This window comes from Aethalodelphis obliquidens, unplaced genomic scaffold (assembly GCF_003676395.1).
Source record: "Aethalodelphis obliquidens isolate GAN/ISIS:26980383/991018 unplaced genomic scaffold, ASM367639v1 scaffold25, whole genome shotgun sequence".
Taxonomy (NCBI): Eukaryota; Metazoa; Chordata; class Mammalia; order Artiodactyla; family Delphinidae; genus Aethalodelphis; species Aethalodelphis obliquidens.
The window spans coordinates 21,343,056-21,366,221 of record NW_020837969.1 but is presented as its reverse complement, the minus strand read 5'-3'; the positions used below and the strand labels follow the sequence as shown (position 1 = coordinate 21,366,221).

Below are 23,166 nucleotides of genomic sequence, written 5' to 3'. Positions count from 1 at the left end.
GTTCTCTTTTTTTTTTTTTTTTTTTTTGCGGTACGCGGGCCTCTCACTGCTGTGGTCTCTCCCGTTGCGGAGCACAGGCTCCGGACGCGCAGGCTCAGCGGCCATGGCTCACGGGCCCAGCCGCTCCGCGGCATGTGGGATCTTCCCGGACCGGGGCACTAACCCGTGTCCCCTGCATCGGCAGGCGGACTCTCAACCACTGTGCCACCAGGGAAGCTCTCTGTTCTCTTTTTGTTGGGTTGGTTTTAGGTTCCAGCATCCCTCACGCTTGACGTGGAACCAGGGCTCACGGCCTCCTTAGGGACCTCCCAGCCTCTAAGGTCTCATAACTCCCCGATCCAATTCACTCTCCTTCCAGCCTGTGGCATCCTTTTCTAGCCAGTGTGTATGTGAGGGTGAAGGGAGGGCCCTTCCGACTACTCATCTGAGATTGATAGTCTGTTACCTCTGTCCTGTTTCCATTTCCTCAAAGCCTATTCTTCTGAAACTCAAAGGCCATGAGGAGACTTTTTCCTCTGATCTTTGCTTTCACATTGCTTCCCTATGAGAGTGATCACCTACCACCATCTAGTTACTGAATGGAGAGCAGAGGTAGGGTCTAGAGGGATTGGAGGGGGAGGTATCATTAAGAATGTGCTAAGGTAGCATTTATAAGCAATCAGGCACTGTTCTAAGGTCTTCACATACATTAGCTCATCAAATCATTGCCACCCAACGAGGCAGATACTGTTATTATTCCCATTTTGCAGACGAGGAAACTGAGATTAAGTAGTGACAAATTGGAGGAGCTGGGACTTGAACCCAGGCAGCCTGGCTCCAGGGTCTGTGCCCTTAACCACTAAAATGACAGCTTCTCACTAACCAACAAACACCCTGCCACACACATTACTTTTGTTATAGATCTGTCTTCCTTGAAGATGTATAGGAAAAGAAAAGTTTAAAAATATTATGATGGAAACTTCTCCTTCTACTCAAAGTGCTTATGCTGGGATTTAACAAATTTTAATCTTGATGAGAAATCTATCCGTCATCCATGTGAATGTCAAAAAAAGATAAAAGCCTAGAAGTCCTTAAAAAACAGAATCTCCCATCACCACTGCCACCACCAACGCCACCAGCTCAATCTGCCTGGAAGCATTTTATCAGGCCCTTCAGCAGCAGGGTAAGAGTTAGAGGACAAGACCTCTGAAAAGGTGTTGCCAACTCTATGTATCTCCCTCTGTGTGCCCTGGATGCTTCTATCTAATTCTAAGAACTAACATCCCTTTTGAATGAAAAGATGCCCAAGAAAAAGCATTTGTGTAGAACAATCATTCTTAACATTTTGGGGGGTCACGACCTTTTTGCAATCTATGAAGTACATCCCCAGAAAAAACAAATGCTTGTATCCAAATGAACACATAATTTGGCATAAAATTTTAGGCAAATCACTGAGCCCTGTACTATGTGTGAACTCTTCCTGGAAGGGAAACTGCATTATGTGTTTCTGTACCTTCAACACCTAGCAGAGAATAAACTCATTGAGTTAGACCCATCCTGCCTCCACGCTGGCCCCGGGCATGCACACTGACTCTCTGTGTATCATGAGACACGGAAAATCTTCCCCTTCCCTTTATCCAGCCCAGATTCTCTGCAAATGCCTGTTGCCAACAAGGACATTTGTTCTTTGTGCATGGATGCCTGTGTTTTTGCCTCCGAGAGACAAGCACTGACTGGGATCTGAGTAGAAGCGGCCGCTCTGATTTTCAGGCAATTTGGGGGCTGCACATAGAACTCTACATCCTTGTGGGGGCCAGATAGGAAAGGACCGAAGCTCTGGGCCTCTTTATAACCCCATAGAGGACTCCTTCTCACCCATTACTGAAGGGTAGCCAATCCCCTGACTGGTTTCTCCCTTTTCAGAAGGGAATCCAACACATCAAGTTTTAAAATACCTTCTCAAAGAAAACAATTTAATGTGTTTTCCTGCACCTCAAGAGTACTGGTGAAGTGCAGTTAACTCTGCTTTTCAATTCTCGAATTAATCAGCAGAGAGGATGTTTGGGTCAAGGCCAAACGTTATTCTTTCTATGAAGGAAACACAGAGATGGTTCAGGATAAACTCTGAGCAACTCAGAGCCCTCTGCAAGAAATCATGGTACTCTGTGAGAGCAAACACTTATGATTATCACTTGTGGTTAGCTGGAGTCACGCCACAAATGGGATTATTAAGAATCAGTAGGGCAGGACTTCCATGGTGGTGCAGTGGTTAAGAATCCGCCTGCCAATGCAGGGGACACGGGTTAGAGCCCTGGTCCGGAAAGATCCCACATGCCGCGGAGCAACGAAGCCCGTGCGCCACAACTACTGAGCCTGTGCTCTAGAGCCCGTGAGCCACAACTACTGAGCCCATGTGCCACAACTACTGAAGCCCACGCGCCTAGAGCCTGAGCTCCGCAACAAGAGAAGCCACTGCAATGAGAAGCTCACACACCACAAACGAAGAGCAGCCCCCCACTCACGGCAACTAGAGAAAGCCCGCACGCAGCAAAGAAGACCCAACACAGCCAAAACTTAATTAATTTTTTAAAAAAGAGAAAAATCTTTAACAACAACAACAAAAGAATCAGTAGGGCAAACACAGCAGAGACAGCTAAAAGCTACTGGGAAATAATAACAATACTTTCTTCATTCTCATTTTTCTTTTCCTTTCCTCCTGGGTTGGGGTGGCATGGTTTATCCTTCTCATTCCTTCTATCAACAGTCTCTACTTCTCTGATGGTTTTTTCTTGTGATCTATTCTTATTATCGAGTTTTATATCTTAACTGTGTTCATGGATTCCTATACTTTGAAAAGGGCCATCTTCCTTCCTTGCAAGTGATCCCTGGGACTTTGTGATTCCCTACCCCTCAGTAATTATTCTAGACATGTTCCTTGTTATGAGTACATTTATGATTATATAAACTACATACATGTATAAGTGTAGTAAAATACTTTCCATATATATAAAAAACACAAAAACAAATTGTAAAACGATAAGATGAAATAATTATAAATAGGGCTCTAATATTTTATCCTTTCTCCTAATGCACTGTCCACCCCTTTGAGATTTAAACACCCTGCTTTGAAACACAGGCCTAGTATATCACCAAGCAGGTAAACATCAGAGCAAAGCCCTCCAAGGGCTAAAACTGGCTGTCACTGCCTCGGATTGTAACCTGTAATAGTCCCCTAACACCTGACATTCGTATAGGTGAGTTCATTCACAAACTGAATGTTTGTGTCCGCCCCCCCCAATTTCATATGGTGAAGCCCTAACCCCCCAGAGTGGCTGTATTTGGAGTTGGGCCTCTAAGGAAGTAATTAAGGTTAAATGAGGTCGTAACTGTGGATCCCTAATCCAATTGGATTAGATAGGTTTGGTGCCCTTATAAGAAGAGACAGAAGAGAGCCCTCTCTCTCTCCCCCTCAATCTCCCTCTCTCTATCTCTCTCTTCCCCCAAGCCGGCACCTCAGAAAGACCATGTGAGCACACAGCAAGATGACATCCATCTGCAAGCCGGGAAGAGAGTTCTCACCAGGAACCAACCCTGCCAGACCTTGATCTGGGACTTCCAGCCTCCAGAACCACAAGAAAATAAATTTCTGTTGTTCAAGCCACCCCGTCTGTGGTATTTTGTTATGGCAACAGGAGCAGACAAATCCACTCTCGGAAAACTCACCAGATTATTCCTGTAACCCCAGTGCCATAAACACAGATAGATATAGTTATTCAACTTGAGGTTAATACTTTCTTCAAAGTTGGTCATACAATTAGTATCAGGTGAGAAACTTTGGCGGTGCCAGAAATGTTTGGATGTAAGAGGAACTCACACAACATCCCCCTGACCTGAGTGAGCAGAAGAATGTAGTGCCAGTGCAGTCCTGCTGCTACAGCAGAAGTGAAAGCCCTCACTTTTCCATCAAAGGCACCAGCATCCCCACTGCACTGCACTGTAACTGCCCCCATTATCGTGATCTTAGTGTATGCCTCAGAGAGACAAGAATTAAAGTGTCTGTGGGAAGGAACTGAAGCTCAGCTCTTGAGAATTTTATGGGCTGCTGTTTCTTGACATAATTTTAGAGAGATAGCCTGATCTGCTCTTCCACTGAAAACAACAAAGATAGATGCTGCTTTTATTTAAAAAAATAAACCTCTTTATAAATGCACTCATGAATAAGGGAGAAAAGAAAATCAATGGAGGGTAAAAGTTAATTAAAAGGAGAAATATATATAGGTAACTAAGCACTGAATCTGGCTTTTGCTCTGGGGAAATCTTTTAAATCATGATTATTTTGAGCTTCTGTTTTTGACAACTGTGCAAACTGTGAGGCATAAGACAAATCCTCATGTGCAACCAAAGGGGGGAGTCTGAAAGGAAAACCCATGAGTAATCTAGGAACAGCAGACAAACCTAAGAACCCACAGAAGGGACCATTAAAAAGTGCTTGTGTCTCTCAACCTTGGAGCTGGGTTGAAGAGAAAAAATCTCTCCCCTGAGAATTCATAACCATAATCTAGTTTTCATGGGAATATTCAGCCCAAATTCACACTACTTCAAATCTAGAACTGATTTTAAAATAGCCCCTAGTGCGTAGTGCCCTGCTGTACAAGGTAGAAGTAAATGCATATTATCTTTGAAGGAAATTACTTTCAACTAAGGCTTCAAAGACTACTACAGATAAAGTTCCAAGGAACATGAGTCCATAGTCAGCAGTACAACAAACACATAAACAGGAGTCATGAATGAGAGATTATAAAATCAATCAAGAAAATTCAAAAAGAATCCAAAAGAATGTCTAAAAACAAAAATATAGTGATTGAAAGTCAAAGCTCAATTTTCAGGCTACACAACAGGCACAGTTTAAGACTGATTCACTGAAATGGAAAATGGTTCAGCAGAAATTACACTAATGCAGCAGAGAGAGAAAATGAAGTGCTGAAAATTAGAAAGATATTAAGAATCTTGTAGCATAGAGTGAGTTTCAGAATCCCAAAATCACAATCAGATTTTCAGAGGGATGTAATAAAGAGAATGGAGAAGAGGCAATATTCAAAATGAAAATGGCTAAGAATTTTCTGTTACTGTCAAAAGATTCAAATTCTCATATTTGAAAGATGAATCTTTCAAAGAAGATTAAGTTTTTTAAGATCCACAACTATACACATCACAATCAAACTGTAGAAAAAACATAATAAGAGGATCTTAACAGCAGCCAGAAAAGAAGAATCATCTGCAAAGGGGTAACAATTATACTGGCAGCTGACTTCTTAGCAGAAATAATGAAAATCAGAAGATAGTGGAATAATATTTTCAATATGCTGAGAAAAAGATAACTCAAAAACTAAAATTTTATACCCACAAATCTATCTTTCAAATATGACGATGAAATGAAGATATTTTATGGTAAATAAAAACTAATAGAGGTTCCAACTAACAGACCCTGGCTTTAAGAACTTCCAAATAAGCATTTCACATAGAAAGAAACTAATCCTAGACGAAAGGTCTGGGATGAAAGAAAGAATGGTGAGTAAAGAAATATGTAAAATTGTGGGTATATATGAACAAACTTTTAATGTGGAAAACAACAATAATATACTTTCAGAGTTAAACAAAAAAGATAAAACTAAAATACAGCAATGCTATAGAAGTAAGGAGGAGGTGATTGGAGTTCAAGTGTTTATACATTGGATTGTTTGGGTGAGTGGCAAAGGTATTCATTAACTTTAGACTTTACATTCATATTAAAAATTTCCAAGGTAACCATATATGCATACAGTGCATATATTCCACATTCCTACTTCTAGAAATTTTTGAAACAGCAACAAACTGGAAACTTTATAAATGACTATTATAGAGAATTAGTTAAAATAATTATGGATAAAAGAATACTATGAATACAATTCAGATAATACAATATTCTGCAGCCATTTTTATTTTTGTTTATTTATTTATTTATTGCAGTACGCGGGCCTCTCCCGTTGCGGAGCACAGGCTCCGGACGCGCAGGCTCAGCGGCCATGGCCCACAGGCCCAGCCGCTCAGCAGCATGTGGGATCCTCCCGGGCCGGGGCATGAACCCGTGTCCCCTGCATCGGCAGGCGGACTCTCAACCACTGTGCCACCAGGGAAGACTGCAGCCATTTTTAAAGTGCAATAACTATATATGTATTTCTTGGAAATAATCTCCAAGGTAAAAGCAAAAATGGTGCATCATGTGCTAATATTTATTGCTTTTTAAAAAGGAGGGATTAGAAGAGAATATGTATGTACATTATGCTTATAATTTCATAGGATATCTCTAAAAGATATATAGGAAACTGACAACAGTAATTGCCTCTAGGTTAACTTTTTAATATTCTAGTGCATATGTACTCTTTTAATAACCTGTAAAATAAAAGCCAGAGCCAAAACATACAGAAATAAATACTCAGAGGAAGGCAGACACACACGCACACGCGCACACACACACACACACACACACACACAAATACAGCAAAGAATCCATGGCAAAAGGTACCATCTTTAAAAAGTATACCTTTGTGAAAGTAAAACAGCTTCAAAGAAGCACTCAGACCTCCCCTTCTCTCATATATAACGACAGAGCTCTAATCCTTGCATTTGCTACAGAGTCTTATATGAGCATTACTCCTCTCCTTTACACTCTGTTCAATCGTACATGCCTTGAAAGCCTGAATCAATATATTATCCCCTTTGTAGTTCTCACAAAATATATAGAATGGAGCTTTATATATATTAGATGCTTAATAAATTAATTAACACTTGTGAGTTACTATGTACTGTATTTTTATGGATTTGAAGTTTTTACCCTACGAAACTTATCTGAGTCATAGTAATAAGTTTTCATAACATGTGAAACTCAATGGTATATTATATGAGTTAAAATTTGGAAGTTTTAGTTCCACTACTTCCTTTCATCTTCTAGATTTCTTGTTAAATTTGACACAATAAGAAAGACTTACTTCAGGTATTTAGGACAGCAAAAACCACAAAATTGTCTTACAAGCAACCATATTAACATGTTCTTAATGTCTTCATTCTGTGTGACCCAAAAGCCAGCATATGGAATGCATTCTGTGATCATGCTTGTATATGTCACATTCTTAAACTTTGCAATGAGGAGCTCTTGGGCTGAAGGCCAAATCTGAGAAGTAGACTGGGGAGTAGGGTCCTGGATGTGCAATGGTGGCTGGCCATTAATCCCAGACACCCTGGCCCAACACTGGAGTCTCCCGAATCCTACAGATCAGTTGCAGCTGGAGATGCAGAACTGGGTCCTTGTGGTAGATGAATGAAGTAAGTGGCTTTCTATATCCTGAAGTTTTCTGGACAAAATCACTTTCTTATGCATTCATTTGTATTCTAACTAGAAAGAAATCATCAGTGAAAATAAGCATGAGAAGGTCTTTTTCAGATGTTTACACTGGAATAGTTATTTCTAACTTTTTAAATTTTTTGGCCACAGAAGTGTTTCTTCCCATGTGTAAAGTAGATGAATGTGGAATGGGGATGGGGGCAGCCCAGACCCCAATTTCCAGCTCCTAAATCTATGGACAGTCGGCAGTGGTTCTGAAGCTTTTGCGTGTGTTTAAGAGTCACCCGGGAGTCCATAAGAAATGCAAGTTATTGGGTTTAACCCCTGAGGAGTCTGATCAGAAGATCTGGGTGGAGTCTGAGAGTCTTAACAAGCACCCCAGGGGATGTAGAGGATGTGACCCTGCCCTACCATCTCACAATCTGTCATCCTTTACAGTGATGCTCAGCAGAGTCCAGTGTGAAAATTACCTGGCAAGCTGGTCCCAAGCAAGCCTCCTTCTTTGACTTACTCGTATAGTGACAGAGGCCCAAGATTCTCAACTCGCTTCAGCTGATTTTTCCCATAATTTCCTAAGGCACTCAAACCTGAAGCGGCAACTAGATTTCTTCCGGTTGGTGGAAAGAATTCTAAGAACTTGTTTATTTTAAAACATCAGTAATGATAGATGCAGAGACTGAAATTCCATCTAACACTCATTTCCCAAATTATCTCAATAGAAGGAAGTGGAGCAACTTCTAGATCATGTGGAACTGGTAAGGACACCAGCTGAAACCCTAAAAATAGCTGCATCATGTTCCAAGCCCAATCAGGGAATTCCTTCCCGACAAATGACTTCAGTGGATTCCCATGAATGCACAGCTGCCTGGGGGGATGCAAGACTTCCACACGGGGCTGAAACAAAGGGTCTTAGATTTTAGAAACACTGATCACTCGTGAACCTACATTGGACCAGCTGTTTTCTTGTCTAAGAAATTGGACATTGGTGAAACCTGTACGTCCAGAATAGGGGAGTTGTGCTGAGCAGGAAATATATTGCTCTTTCCGTTTGGGGTGTGGTAACACATCACACCTGGGTGCCCATATGTGTCTGGGTACCTGGCTGCCCATCCTGCCTCTCAGATTAGACAGTAGAGAAACTACAGAGTAGGAACCAGCATATGTGTCTTCCTTTTTTTTTTTTTTTGCAGTACGCGGGACTCTCACTCTTGTGGCCTCTCCCGTTGCGGAGCACAGGCTCCGGACGCGCAGGCTCAGTGGCCATGGCTCACGGGCCCAGCCGCTCCGCGGCATGTGGGATCCTCCCGGACCGGGGCACGAACCCGTGTCCCCTGCATCGGCAGGCGGACTCTCAACCACTGCGCCACCAGGGAAGCCCCTAATCTATTTTTTTAAGTGAGTATACTAGAACTTTAATGTTAAAATGAGCATTAACCTTCAAAACAGTCGCCCTAAGAAGACTATACCTCTATTTCATTGCAGAGGCCATTTCTCAAAATATTTCTGGAGTCCTATTTTGTGAATTTCTTTAAAAATCAAGTTAGAAGCCACACAAGAAAAAAGTCTTCTTACAACGTTTTTTAACCTTTCATACGTCTTTTTGACATGTGAAAAAAAATTTTTAAGACCGTCAGCTATCCTCTGTCCTAAACCCCACCACACTTATCATGCCATCCCAGAAAGTTTAAACTTAAGTTGAAATGTTTTTTACTGTTTATTTAATGAAATCAAGGATTTTCTTTTTCAGTCTGCCATCTCAGAATGCATTTTCAAAATAACCAACACATACACCATCCCCAGAATTTGTACTTACCCACTCAGAATCACTGTATTACATTTTAGTAAAAGCTTGTTTTTAACCAAAACACAAACAGTTTCATACTCAGTTTGATTATTCCCTTTACTCAACAGCCTGCCTCTGAATGAGGCCTTTTTCAAAACAAATCCATTCTGAATAGGGAGAGTTTACCATCGTAAAATAAGAGATGTCATAGACTTTGAGAACAGTTTCAGATGGATTCTTAATAGATTTTATACTGATATCTAGAAAAGGAAAATATCTGTTTGTGTGCTCAAAATCTAACTGGTTGATTAAGAAAATTAATCTTAGTCATTATCTACTTGTTACAATTTTTAAACATAGGGATTGTGCTCATAACACAGGTCACTATAGATTAGAAACTACGCTGTGCAGAGAGCAAAGTCTGATCCCCAGTTTATTAGTCATACAGTGTGTTAATCTAGGGCCTCGCAAGACAAGTAGTGAGAGAGACATTTGTATTTGTATAACATAAATTCATAAGGAAGAGCTAAATGTTATTATAGAATCATGTGAGTGTGTGTGAGTGTGTGTGTCTAAGTGTGTCTGAGTGTGTGAGCGAGTGTGTGTGTGTACGCGTGCGCATGTTTTCGGAGGTGTGGGGGTAAGTCAGAAAAAGCGTATATTCAAACTTACTTCAAAGACATTTTTGAAAATTGACCACTTCTATATAAATGATGAAAAAAATCTGACTGATCAAAAAGAGTTTGTAAACTACCCCTGCCATTAATGTGGCTTCGTTCTTTGTTTTTACTTACTAAAACTCTGTATCCTGTCAAAACCATGTTTCAATGTTTGAAGTCTGAATAGGCTTGGATAGTGATGGGACATAACTTTTTAGTGAAAGGGAAGTCATAAATGTGATATCCACATAAGGAAGAGAAATCGACCCCTTCTGTCTTGTCCCAAGAAAACCTAATGCTGATGGTGATGGTGGTGGTGGTCGTCTTACTGCTGGTAGGGTAGTGGTGATGATTATGCTGTTGGTTTTGCTGCTGGTGGTGGAATTATTGTTAGCGGGAGTGATCCTTCTAATTTTTATCATGCCTTTTCCCCAGCTGGTTCCACTGAAGTGAACAATGTGGTTTCCTGAAGTTTAATATTATCTCATAAGCAAAAACACAGATAATGAGTTGCTTATGTTTTGAAAGAGTAAAACAAAATAAGCAAAAGTGAGAGACCACCTATTTTATCAGAATTAATATTTTTAGTCCATAGTGAACCTGGGACCAGACACTTAATTTCCAGACGTAGCACTTCAGCCACTCACTGTGACATTCAGTGGTGTATTTATGCTTTGTTTTTCTCTTGTAAAGATTACAAAAATGTTCATTTTGAAGTGCCACTGTGGGTTTCTCATGAAATACATTTTTTATCAGCACCAGGATTAATAAGAATGTTCCAGAAGTTAAACAGATAACACAGTAGACAACATGGTATTACGGAATTAAAATCTGAGGAATTCGGTTCAAATACCAGCTTTTACACTCTTAGGCTGTGTGGAGTTAGACAAGTTAATCTCTCTGAGCCTCTATAAACCATTTTTACTCATAGCAGTTGTGATATCCAAGTGTGGGTTTTCCACACCAAGCAATTCTCCAAGTCTCTGGACACCAACTGTGTCCTACAATTTAAGTCAGTTATGATACTAGCTTCTCAGAGTTAGCATGGGATCCCACAAGCTGAGGGTTCAGTCCCACAAAACTTCAGACACCAAGTGTAAGTTCTGGACCTCCCATACTTCTGACCCACCGGCTGTAAATCGGGGATTCCCAGCATCCTCTCCTCGGGTTTGGTAATTTGCTAGATCAGCTCACAGAACTCAGGAAGAAGCTTTACTTATTATTACCAGCTTCTTATAAAGGATACAACTTAGAACAGTCAGTGGACGAGATGCACAGGACAAGGTATGTGGGCATACCACCCTCCCGGCACCTCAGTCGGTTTACCAACCAGGAGCTCTTTAAATCACCCCAAACCCCCGCCCCCAAGCAGTTTAGGGCTTTTTATGGAGGTTTCATTACATAGGCATGATTGATTAAATCACGGCCATTGGTGATTACCTCAGTCTCCAGCTCCTCCCCTCCACCCGGAAGTCAGGGGGTGGGGATGAAAGTTCCGATCCTCTCATTGAGGTCTTTCCAGTGACCAGCCCCCATCCTGAGGCTCTTTAGAGGATCCCAGCCACCAGTCATCTCATTAGCATAAGAATGACATTCTTATCACTCCAGAGATCCCAAAAGCTTAGAAGCCCTTGAGTCAGGAATTGAGGACTACAACAAATATGATAACAAAATATGCTCTTTATCACCCCTATTGCTCAGGAAATTACAAGGATTGTAGGATCTCTGTGCCAGGAACCGAGGACAAAGACCAAATATATATTTCTTATTATATCACATTATCACAGCCTCAGTTTCTTCATCTGTGAAATAGGATTATAATCAATACATCACATGGTAGTTAAGAGGATTCAATCTGGCACTTATTAGCAAAGGCTTGGGACTGAGGGAGTGTTCCTTTGGTGGCAATTACCTTATTTTTTCCTGTTCAACAACGATACCCACTCCCTTTGTGCCAGTCTCTGAGCGGGGTACTCCAAGGGATGCTGGAAAAAAAAACAAGCAGACAGGTCACAGTCTACCAGGAACCTCAGCAGAGCTGTGTGGGCCCCTTAAGGGGATCATTTTTCTCCAGAGTAGAAACTTAGTTTGCAGAGCGGCTGGCCATTTTTTGTTTAAGTGTGTCAAGTAGCAAAGTGTCTGGAATGTCAATGATTAGCTTACTTCCACTCACAGTTTAGAGACCCACTTCATGTATCTGTTTAGAGATCGAGCATGTGATACCAAAAAAGGAAACTGAACGTTGTTTTCCTGTGTGCTGAATCTAGAAAGCTAATGCGAGCTCATGTCTGTGCCCAGTCTTTAAAAATGAGTTGTTGCTTACACATACATACATACATACATAAATAAATAAATAAAAATAATAAAATAAAATAAAATGGAAAGAAACCTACACAGCTACGCTGGCAAGAAAGTGTTATTCCAATGAGATCAAATATTTTTGAAGTGCTTTGTGAATGGCACAGTACTCTACAAATGTTTGGCAAGCTTCCACATTTTATTACTTTTGTTAATGTTAGCGTGGGTTATAATCGAAGGTTTTAGGATTGTAAAGAACATAAGTACTCCACTTGTGCTAAGGATGTTTGAGAGAGAAGAGTGAACTTGTGTGCACAAGAAAGCACATACGTCGGAGTTATGGGAAGAAGAGAAAGGGGGCAATGTGACTCCCATGTGCTGCCTTAGCTTAAAATGTTTGAAATATTGTTCTATTTTTAAATAACTGCTTTTTCAAATTAGCCACTGAATTTGTTTCTGATGTGCAGTAGCATTCCTTTCACGGGATAAAATTCATAGAAACATGCTTAGGAGCTGAAGAAAATTAAGTGGGACTTCTGTGTCCTTCACATTTCCAAACTGTGACCTTGAACTGAAATTAGGTTCCCATCTTTGCCCTCCCAAGACATTACTGCATGAGCCCCTCCTGATTTAGTTACTCAGATGTAGCCCCCACTCCCCAACACCCACATACACCCTCACCCCATGCCTCCCAGCTAATCTGAGGTTTCTCAAGGTGCCATCACATATGTTCTCAGGGGTAAGTTTTGGGGGGTTGCTTTTTTCATGCTTCTTGGCCTGCAGCCTTCTGCTGCTGCTTCTTATATAAGAGTGCAACTCTACTGGGCCATGCATCTCTGTCCTCATAGCATCCTTTTCTCCAGCCTCCAAGAGGGGGTCTGATTCTCCTTAGCCCCCTGCAATACATCTGTACATAGTACATCTGAGATCAGGTTTTTCATAAAACCTTACAGAAGACTTGGTCATAAGCTCGGTGAAATTCACAACTGCTTCTAGAGTTGGATACTGTCAGGATTTCAGGCTCAGACCCAACCTCTGCACCCCGGTCTAGGTTCCATGGGCCTCCCCTGGCACAGTCCCCACCTCTGCAGTTCAGAGTCCAAGCCCAACTCAGTTCCCAGAAAAAAGAGAAGAATCTTCTCAGCCTGGTCCAAACCGAGCCTCCTCTTCCTCTGGGATAAGAGATCATTATTTCTTCCCTTTAGGTGAAATCCCACCCTTGTCTTAAGCAGGTAGAGTCTGACCCTCAGAGCTCGGGCATGGCGATCATGGGAGTCCTGAGAACCCTCCCAACGTCAGGCACATTTCACCTGAAATCACCACTCGTGGGGGCCGTGACAACAGTCCAGGCTGCATGACCCAGCCCAGCCACTCCTTTTCTCAGCCCTTCCTCCAGCCTGAAGTGAACAGAAGTTCAGGTAAGCTTGTCCTTCCTGACTAAGCTGGTTCTTCCTCCCAGTCATTCAAAACCAAGTATTTGGATGACAAAGTATGCTTAGCTTCTGTGAACAAAAATAATATTCTGGAAAGTTTGGGGGAAACCTTTTTCTATCTCTTCAGAGGTGGAGTTCTGTTATTATACCTAATCAACATTGCTAAGCGCCAAAGGACATCTCAACCTGAAGCATCTGCTTCTAGATTCCTCCTCTGGGTTCCAAGTTTCCCATTGCACAACAGGTGGCTGTTTGATCTATAACTAACATGCAGAAAAGTCCCACCCAGCAGTCTCTCCTACCACAGGGGAGGCTCCACCCCCAGGGATGCTTGCAATCTCTCAGTGGGGCAGCACATCAAAAGATACAGTCCAGCAAGAGGGAAGAGATATGGGAACATATGTATAACTGATTCACTTCGTTATAAAGTAGAAACTAACACACAATTGTAAAGCAATTATACTCCAATAAAGATGTTTAAAAAATAGTAGCTTAAACAAACAAACAAAAGATACAGTCCAGTGCCTTACTACATAAATGTTACGATTTTAAGTATATTTTTCTTAAACTTTTCAGCTCAATCATACAACTCCAGAGCATCACTCCTACCAAGTCCTCAATCTGTCATGGCAGCATTAGAAATACATATTCCCCACTGGGGACAACTTTATACCATCATGTGGTGGACGATCATCCTGGGAGTTAGGTAAAATGAAGTTGGAAAGATTTACAAAGCATGAAAGTCCTTCAGGACAACAATTTATTTGTTAATGTGCTAATTCCAGCCAGTCCTATCCCTCACCCCCACCCAACAATAACAGCAACACACAACCATTGCCTTTCCTTCATTGGCATAATTTTGCACATGCTGTTTGGATAATGTGGTTGGTGCAACAAATAAAGCCCATAAAAAAACAATATAGCAGCAGATCGCTTGTGAGTGCAGAGCAACTTAATCGTTGTTTTCAGCAAACCCAGACTGACAAAGGGGATTCTAATTTAAGTTGCGCTGATGGCATTTGTTCTAGACAAAAGCTAGTATTGACTTCAGTAGTTATTATTCTCCCCTGCAGTTTAAATTACTTTCTTCCTAGGAGCAAAAGAGCAACAAGAAAAAAAATTCTAACTTTATGTAAATGCAGTTCTCCAAACAGATCGTGTTTTGCAGATTCTGGAACCGCTAAGAGAAATGTGGTTACACAAATCTAAGGAATCCTAGAATTTTAGAGACGCGGCCATAAATATCACAAGGCAGTTTCCGTAGTCCGTGCTTCCTAGACTGGGGTGCCTGGGCCTTGATTATGCAGGGACACATCAGGGCTGTTCCGAGGAGACTACAAGATAAAGCCCCACCGAATGACATTGTTATAGGGCCTGACACAAGGTAGGCCATAGTTTATCGGTTTTGCTAGATGTTAGGTAATTTAAAACGTTATTTTAATACTAAAGCATGAACCTCAATGTGTGCAAATTCAAAAAAATCATCTGGAGTTTGGGGATCCCAGCGATGGAAGGCAGAATGTGAGGAAACAAGTTAACTATACTGTAAATGCGTAAAACCACCCATCAAGGGGGTTCGGGCTTGGGGGAAATGGGTGTTGACCCTAGTAACTTTGGAAGTAAGTGGAGTCTGTAAGACCAAAGGCAAAAGAAACTGAAAGCAAGCTTTGTGCTTGAGGTGATAAAGTTGTTTCCCACAGGGGTACAGATGCACAATTCAGATTTACTATACCTGCATGCTGGAAATTGACAATTAAGTAAATGAATGACCGACAGTGGAGTCAGATTTCTCATTGTTGGCATAAGAGTTTACAGATAAGCAAAGGGAGAAGGCTAGAATGATCCATATGTTAATGGATCCACACTGGAAACACTGTATGTTTAGCTGAATAGAGGTATAGATGTGTCTGTATGGCTACATATACAAATATTTGGTTACATATACAAATATTTATAGACATGCATATAAATACAAGTTAATATACACACATGAATTTCTTTTCTCTGTCAGCTGAGAGGACCTAGAAGCAACAACACCAAGAATACCTAGACCTCAAACCTTGGTTTCTTATAGCATCCTCCAGTAAAAGGAACTAGGGCTCCTTGGAGACATGGTTGATGCTAGGACTGGGGCAGGAAACACCAAAGTTGAGTCTGAAGTATCTTATTGTGCCGGAAGGTTTTTGTAAAAAGTGATAAAAAAGAAAACCCCATAATGATAGACATATGTCAAAGGGACACAGAAGCCAACTAAAAGAGCTCCTAATGGCCAAAATTGGAACAATTTGAGCAAGAAAATAAAGTAGAATTGGATTACAACCAAAAGTAAAAATAAATACCCATAATATGTATATAAATAAATGATTGAATAAATAAATAAACGGAGAAGAGACAAATTGGCTGTGCAAAAAAATTCCAAATAATTTCTGTACTCTGCCCTCCCAGAGGTGGAAGATAACTGTCCACTTCTTAAGTGTGGGTTGTGCCTAGTGACTTCCTTCCAAAGAGGACAGTCTGGAACCAGGAGGAAAAGAGCTAACTCTGCAGTGGAGAAAACTGACAGATACTACTACCTCAGCCAGGAGCTCAAGGTCAACATCAACACTGAGAGGTCACATTGGTAGTATGTTCTCTTGATTTGATGTATTGAGAGGTGCCCTTCATCTGGGGTCTTCCTTCCAAAAACCTGTAATCTAATCATGAGAAAAACATCCCAACTGAGGGACATTCTACAAAATACCTAACCACTAGTCCTCCAAACTGTCAAGTTCATCAAAGACAAGGCAAGTCTGAATAACTGTTACAGCCAAGGGGAACCCAAGAAAATTTGACAGCAAAAGGAAAGGTGGTACCCAGGACAGGATCCTGGAACAGAAAAAGAATATTAGGCTAAAACTAAGGAAATCTGAGTAAACCATGGCTTTAGTTAATAGGAATGTGTCAATACTGGTTCATTAATTGTAACAAATGTAACTTACTAATGTAAGATGCTAATAATAGGGGAAACTGGATACAGAGTGTATGGGAACTCTCTGTACTATTGTTGCGATTTTTCTATAAATGTAAAACTGTTCTAGGGGACTTCCCTGGTGGTCCAGTGGTTAAGAATCCACCTTCCAACGCAGGAGACGCGGGTTCGATCCCTGGTCAGGGAACTGAGACCCCACATGCCACAGGGCAACTAAGCCCGTGCGCTCTGAAGCCAGCACACCACAACTAGAGAGAAGCCCATGCACTGCAACTAAGACCTGATGCAGCCAAATAAATATTAAAAAATAAAAATAAATAAGTAAAACTATTCTAAGATTAAAAAAAGTATATTTTAAAGAAAAGCTGGATAGGTCGTGGGTGAAACACCAAGTATGATGAATCTTTAAAGAAACAGGTTGAAAGCAGGCTAAGTAAGGACTAACCTAGAATGCTGAGTGTCCTTTGATCCTTCTCTGCTTTAGGGGACTTTGGCGGTGAGATTTAGGGACTTTGGTCGTGAGATTTATGCTTTATGGAACACTACCTTAAACTTTGGACTTTACCTAAGATAACTCCAAGGAAACTTCAAGGATTTACAATCTTCTGGTTGTTTACGAAGTGGAACAAAGAAGAAGACTGGGAGTTCTCCAATGATTAACCAACATATTTACATTATCCAGGTTTTAAAAAAATAACTTTACAAAGAATTAAATCAACCACTTAACAGTAAGACTTACTAAAATATTTTGGTTCAATACATAAAGACAATAAGTAAAGCTGCTTTCTTTTAGCAATTCCTTTTTATTCCTTTGGAAGTTTATATTGTGATTTTAAATTCCTTTGGAAGTTTATAGTGACTGTACATATTTATGCAAATAATCCCCCTGACTTCATTTCAGCAATTTCCCTCTTTTTGCCTTTTACACTTTCCAAAGCTAATATCCCAGGTAATTCTTAAGGTTGAAAAATTTCATCTGTTTAGTTTATACTTAAGACTTGAAAGCCTTTAAAATGTATTGCACTTATTTTTCATTATGTCAGGCCCAGAGTACCTGTTAAATTATAACTTGTATTTGAATCTTAAATAAATCATACTTCGTTATTAATCAAATGACTCATCAAACTAAGTACATGTTCTACTTTGTTGAGTATCTTTGTAAACATTATATGTAAACTTTTTCCTCTTCCTCCCTTCCTTCCTCTCTCCCTCATTTCCTCTCTTCCTTCCTATCTTCCTTCCTTCCTTCCAAAATGCTCATTGAGCATCTACTCTGCCCAGGATTTAGGAAAACAGTATAAAGAACACATGCTTGGTATCAAGGAGCTCACAGTCCAGAAGAAACAGATGAATGGAATGGGCAGACCGTGAAACCTCATGATATGAATATCAGACTAGGGATGTGCAAAAGACACTTGTGATGGGAACACAGAACATCTGTTACTCAGATGGGGGAGGGAGAAGTCCTCTCTGTGCAATCCCCTCTGTCACCCAGCACTGGGCTATCACTTTCAGGAGATTGCTTCCTCTGTCCTAGGTACTTCTGAAATCTGATAATTTCAATCAATTGACAAATGCATCAGATATAATCGAATCAACCAAGCCTTTCTGATCACATCCCAACTTCCCTTTATAGTATTCCCCAGAAGTAAAAAACAAGGTATTTGTGATTAAATCCTAGAAGGAGCAGTGAAATTCTTTCTGTCCCCTGGCCCTCTCCACATAAAATACATAAAACAGAAGGGAATTTAAAAAGTCATCAAATTTAACAGCTTCATGTATTATTTAAATATTTGCATGGAAAGCCAGATTTCTTTAAGGGTTTAGAAAGTTTGTGAAATAATGTTTAAAATATTTCTTTAAAACTTTCTTCTCTGATAACATTGTGTCCTTTTTAAGTTGTGAGTGATTAGGGATGCCTGCTTTTTACATCAAACCAAAGTGATAAATAGCTATCAAGCCATAATCTGATAGTGCTGGTCTCAATGACTATCTTGGAAAAAGAATGGCCCCATTGTAATGCTGAACAGGGCAAAGTGGAAGCGTGTCAGAAGGATCTTAGTGTCATGCTTTTGCTCCAAAATTGTGCTGAATATCAAGGATCGTGTCATATTACTGTGTAAGGCAGTGCTCACATCCCTACACAAAATCGTATTATGTAGGCGAGATGAGGACCACCAGCAAATATCAACACTGACATACCAGTTCCATCTTCCAACCATCAAAGTTAGCAGTAGACTTTCTAAAATTTTATTCAGGGAGTGCTTTATTAAAATTCTTACTTACTATTTAATTCAAGAAAGAGATATGTCTAAGTTTGTGAACAGTAGAGGAAAAAATTCAGGAAAGAATTAAACATGTAAATTATACACGTAAATTACATGTACGCGTAAACTACACATGCCCCACTGTGTTTTATCACACGTTTAAATCAGATCCTGCAGACACTTGGCTAACAATGAATCTTAATGGAAGATGTTTATGAAACCACCAGACTGATATCTGAGCCCAGGACTTCTGACAAGAAAGAAACTGTTACCTTCACGATGCACTTAGCGTATTACCTGGCTTGAATAAACTGTGGGTGTGAGTCTGCATGCAGTTTTGGTTTGTCAACAATAGTTTCACTAACTAAGGAAAGTCCTGAAGGCAGTTCTTTGGTTAAACAGCACCAATGGCAGATCAAGCCTCTCATCTAATCCAGATAAAGAGTGTTCTGTGGAAGAGCTACACCCCGCCCCACCCAGGGCAAGCCTGCCACGCAAGGCGCCCGTGCAGGAATGAACTGACGGGGGTGTTTCCTACCGCGAGACGCTGTTACAGAGGAAGAAACAGAAGTTAGAGTTTCACAGAGACCAGAGGTCAGAAGGCACTTCCTCAATTACGGGGTTGACTTGATTCATCTTCCCCTGGAAACATCCAGGGTGGCAGTGGGCAGTAGGGGGAGGCAGGAACTTAAACAGGGGGAAGCGATGCAGAACCGATGACCAGTAACTGTTAGGGACTTCTGACCACTTGCACCCTTTGACTCAAACTCGTCCCTTCTGCTCCTCTTTACTTTCTTGGCAATAGTCATTACTCACCCTTTAAGATTCTAATCAGATAACGCATCTGCCAGGAAGTATCCCTTGTGTCAGGATAAATAGTCTTCCCCATCCGCATCACCCAGTTCCCATCACAGCGTGTGCAGGTACCCCCCTTGGGTGGATGAGCACCCCCTGAATCTTCCTTATGATGTCATTCCCCACAGTGATTCATTCTCCCAGTCACTGCTTAGACATTTGCCCAGCAAACAAACTTAAAGACAAGTGAGAATGGTGCTAAAGGGGTGATGGGAAATTGTTGCTGAGTAGGACTTGCAACTGAATGCAACCTATTCTGAAATCACCACTGTGGTCACCAATGTAGTCAGTCTAGGACTATAAGAGTCACAGAATGAAGACAGGGCTGTCTCTGTCTCTTGGAAGCAATAGAAAAATTATAACAAAATAAATCTCAGCGGGAAGAAGAGTGGTGTGCCTGAAATGCATACACGTGAGTGTGTGTATTTGTGACATATGTGTGGATGCATATCTATGCCTACAGCATATACATTGTTTAGTAAACATCAGCCACCCTAGACATGTTTCCTTTTGCTCTTAAGAGAAATGTTCTTGGCATGCCTCGACTGGCACTAATTCAAATGAGATAATCCCAGCAAAATCCCCTACCTTGTCTCTCCCAAACCCAGAAAATGTTCCAAGTTTTAGAGTAATTATTTCTGTCCTTTTCTCAAAGGTGGTTAGGCCAAATTACTAATTCCCAAACTAATCAAAAACAAGATCTCTGAGAAGGCTGTTACACATGATATTGGCAATTTTAATAGATTCAGAAGGAGCCTACTCAAGAAAACATAAGGATGACTAATTTCTGCTCAAACACGATAACCTGCGTCCCAGAGACTTAGCAAGACTGTTTGATGCCTCTAAGAAGTTTTAAAGTTTAATACAAAGAGACCAACTTCAAGACAGATTTGCAAGAACGTGGTTTCTGATTAAAAAGAACATTATCTAGTCAAATTACTTGTGCAGTATTACTGTCAGATTTTCCCATATCATAGTTCAGAGGTCAGCAAACTTTTCCAAGCATGGGCCAGATAGTGAATATTTTCAGCTTTGCAGGTCTTACTCAATTCTGCCATTGTGGTGTGGAAGCAGACCTAGAAAATAGGTACCACTAAGACTCAGATATTAATTACAACGGTAACTGCAGCTGGGTTTCCAGGGCCCTTACCCCTTCACATTTTCGTAAGGTAGGTAGAATTGCTCCCCAGATAAGGAGACTGAGCAAACAGCTGATGATTGGCAGAACCTTAATTTGAAGGCGGTTCATTGGCTCCAGGGCCTTTACCATTAACCACTGGACTCTCCTGTCTCCACTCAGATGGCTGTTCTCCTTCTGCCACTGACTTGCTGTGTACATTAGTCAAGGTTCTCTGGAGAAACAGAACCAAGAGGATATGTGCGTGTATCTATTTATATCTATACCTATCTATAACTATTTAAAAATTTTAAGAAATTGGTTCATGGAATTGCAGACACTTGATAAGTCCAAAATCTGCAGGATAGGCTGACAGGCTGGAGACCCAACGAAGAATTGCAATTCAAGTCCCAAGGCAGTGGGCTGGCAGAATTCCCTCTTGTTCCAGAGCTCAAGTTTTTGTTCTATGCAGGCCTTCAACTGACTAGATGAGGCCCACTCCCATTATGGAAATAATCTGCTTTACTCAAATTCACCAATTTAAATGTTCATCTCCACCAAAAAACACTTTCGCAGAAACATCCAGAATAAGGTTGGACCAAATATCTGGGCGCCCCATGGCCCAGCCAGTCGACACATAAAATTCACCTCTGCACTGTGTTTCTCTACAAAAACCCATTCCAGTTCCTGCCTGGTTTCCCCCGTCCTGACAGTCAAGTAGTGTCAAGTGAGTTGATTTTGAAAACAACTTTTGAGATTCTAACATCAAAGGTGCTATATAATTACCCAGGGTTTCTATTTCCTTCTTCTCCACTCCTTACCCCCTTTTCCTTGCTTCATCTTCTCCTCCCCCCCACCTTTTTCTGGGAAAAGAAAGATGTTAGAGAGAGAGAGCGAGAGCGAGAGCGAGAGCGAGAGCGACAGCGAGAGAGAGAGAAGTTTCAACAGCCATAGCTTTGCAATGTGATACTGCAGCACGCTGCAGCACTGTGATGCCAGAGGCAGATGAATCTAAAAGACAAATTCCAGTTTCAGTGAATACACTAAGTAAAAATCAGAACTCACCTATCTTAGAACTTTGATGTCTTTATAAGCCCTTTTCTTCTTACTTCTCAGATAGGTAATTTTCAAAACGGAACAGTTTGAAGAACTAAAGTTCGGCTCCCAATTTCCCATGAGTAAAGTTGAAAACCTATTCACATGCGATTATTTATATCACAGCCTTATAGCAAAGGGCGACTATTGGATCTCAGGCAGCTACAACCACTACCTTCTGAGTCCCCTCCTCGAGCAGAATATTTGCCTGTTCAGATACGGAGAAGAAGTGGCGTTCTATTCTCCATGAGGAAAGTCGCAGGCCTGGAATGACAAGTACAGGAAGAAGGCTACCTATTGGAGCATCTATGCCGAGTTCCCATGGCCAGCCTGCCCTAGTTGTCATCGTATTTCAGAACGAATACTTCAGTTGAAAAGGCGAAAAGGCAAAAGATAATTCCTTAATATCAAATCAAACTAAAAGTACTGATTGCTAATTGCTACATGAGTAAGTTATGGGAAGTTGCTAAAAACCAAGGTTGACAACTTTCAAAAAAAAAAAACAAACCTTTCAAAATGAATTTTTATTCAAAATCACCAAAACCCAGAAAGAAATTAAATGTCCGTCAATTGATGAGTGGGTAAACAAATGTGGTATATCTATATAATGGAATACTATTCAGCATTAAAAAAACATACTACTACATGGAACAACATGGATGAATATCAAAAGCATTATGCTAAGTGAAAGAAGGCAGACTCAAAATGCGACATACTATACGATTCTACCAGTGTGATTTTCTGGAAAAGGCAACACTATAAGGACAGGAATTAGATCAGCGATTGCCAGGGGCCAGAAATGGCAGGATGGCGTTGACCACAAAGGGGCACGAGGGAACTTTGAGGGGGTGACAGAACTACTATATCTTGAAATGTTAAGAAAATCCCTCATAAGGAAGAGAAAATACATTTACAATACTGTACTGTATTTACCGATATTTCTAGGCTACACGGTTCATCTCCAAGTTTTTTCAAGTTGTTGCAAATCTCCAAAAATTCTTCCAATATATTTATAGAAAAAAGTTCACATATAAGTAGACCAGTGTTGTTCCAACTTGTATCATTCAAGGGTCAACCGTATACTCCTCACAATGGCTAAAACTTACCATGTCCACACTGTGTTAGGTGCTTTCCATATATTATTTCATTTACTATTAAAAACAGCCCTATGAGGAAGATACTGTTAGCACTCCCATTTTTCAGATAAGGATAGAGACCTACACAAGTTATTGAACTTGCTGAAGGGCACTCAGTGACTTAAGAGGGAAGAGCTGATATTCAGACCCATGCTAGTGCATTGCCAGAGCTGGAGTTCCCACCCGCTAAGCAAATAC

General features: G+C 40.8%; 1 long non-coding RNA gene across 1 annotated transcript in view; it reads right to left on the bottom strand.

The window, feature by feature from the left end:
• The window catches only part of LOC113628811 (uncharacterized), a 169,887-nt gene that overhangs the window by 129,941 nt on the left and 16,780 nt on the right, over nucleotides 1-23,166 (bottom strand). Inside the window, exon 3 of the long non-coding RNA XR_003436255.1 lies at nucleotides 11,712-11,784. This is a non-coding gene — a long non-coding RNA (uncharacterized LOC113628811). The remainder of the gene's footprint in view (nucleotides 1-11,711; nucleotides 11,785-23,166) is intronic.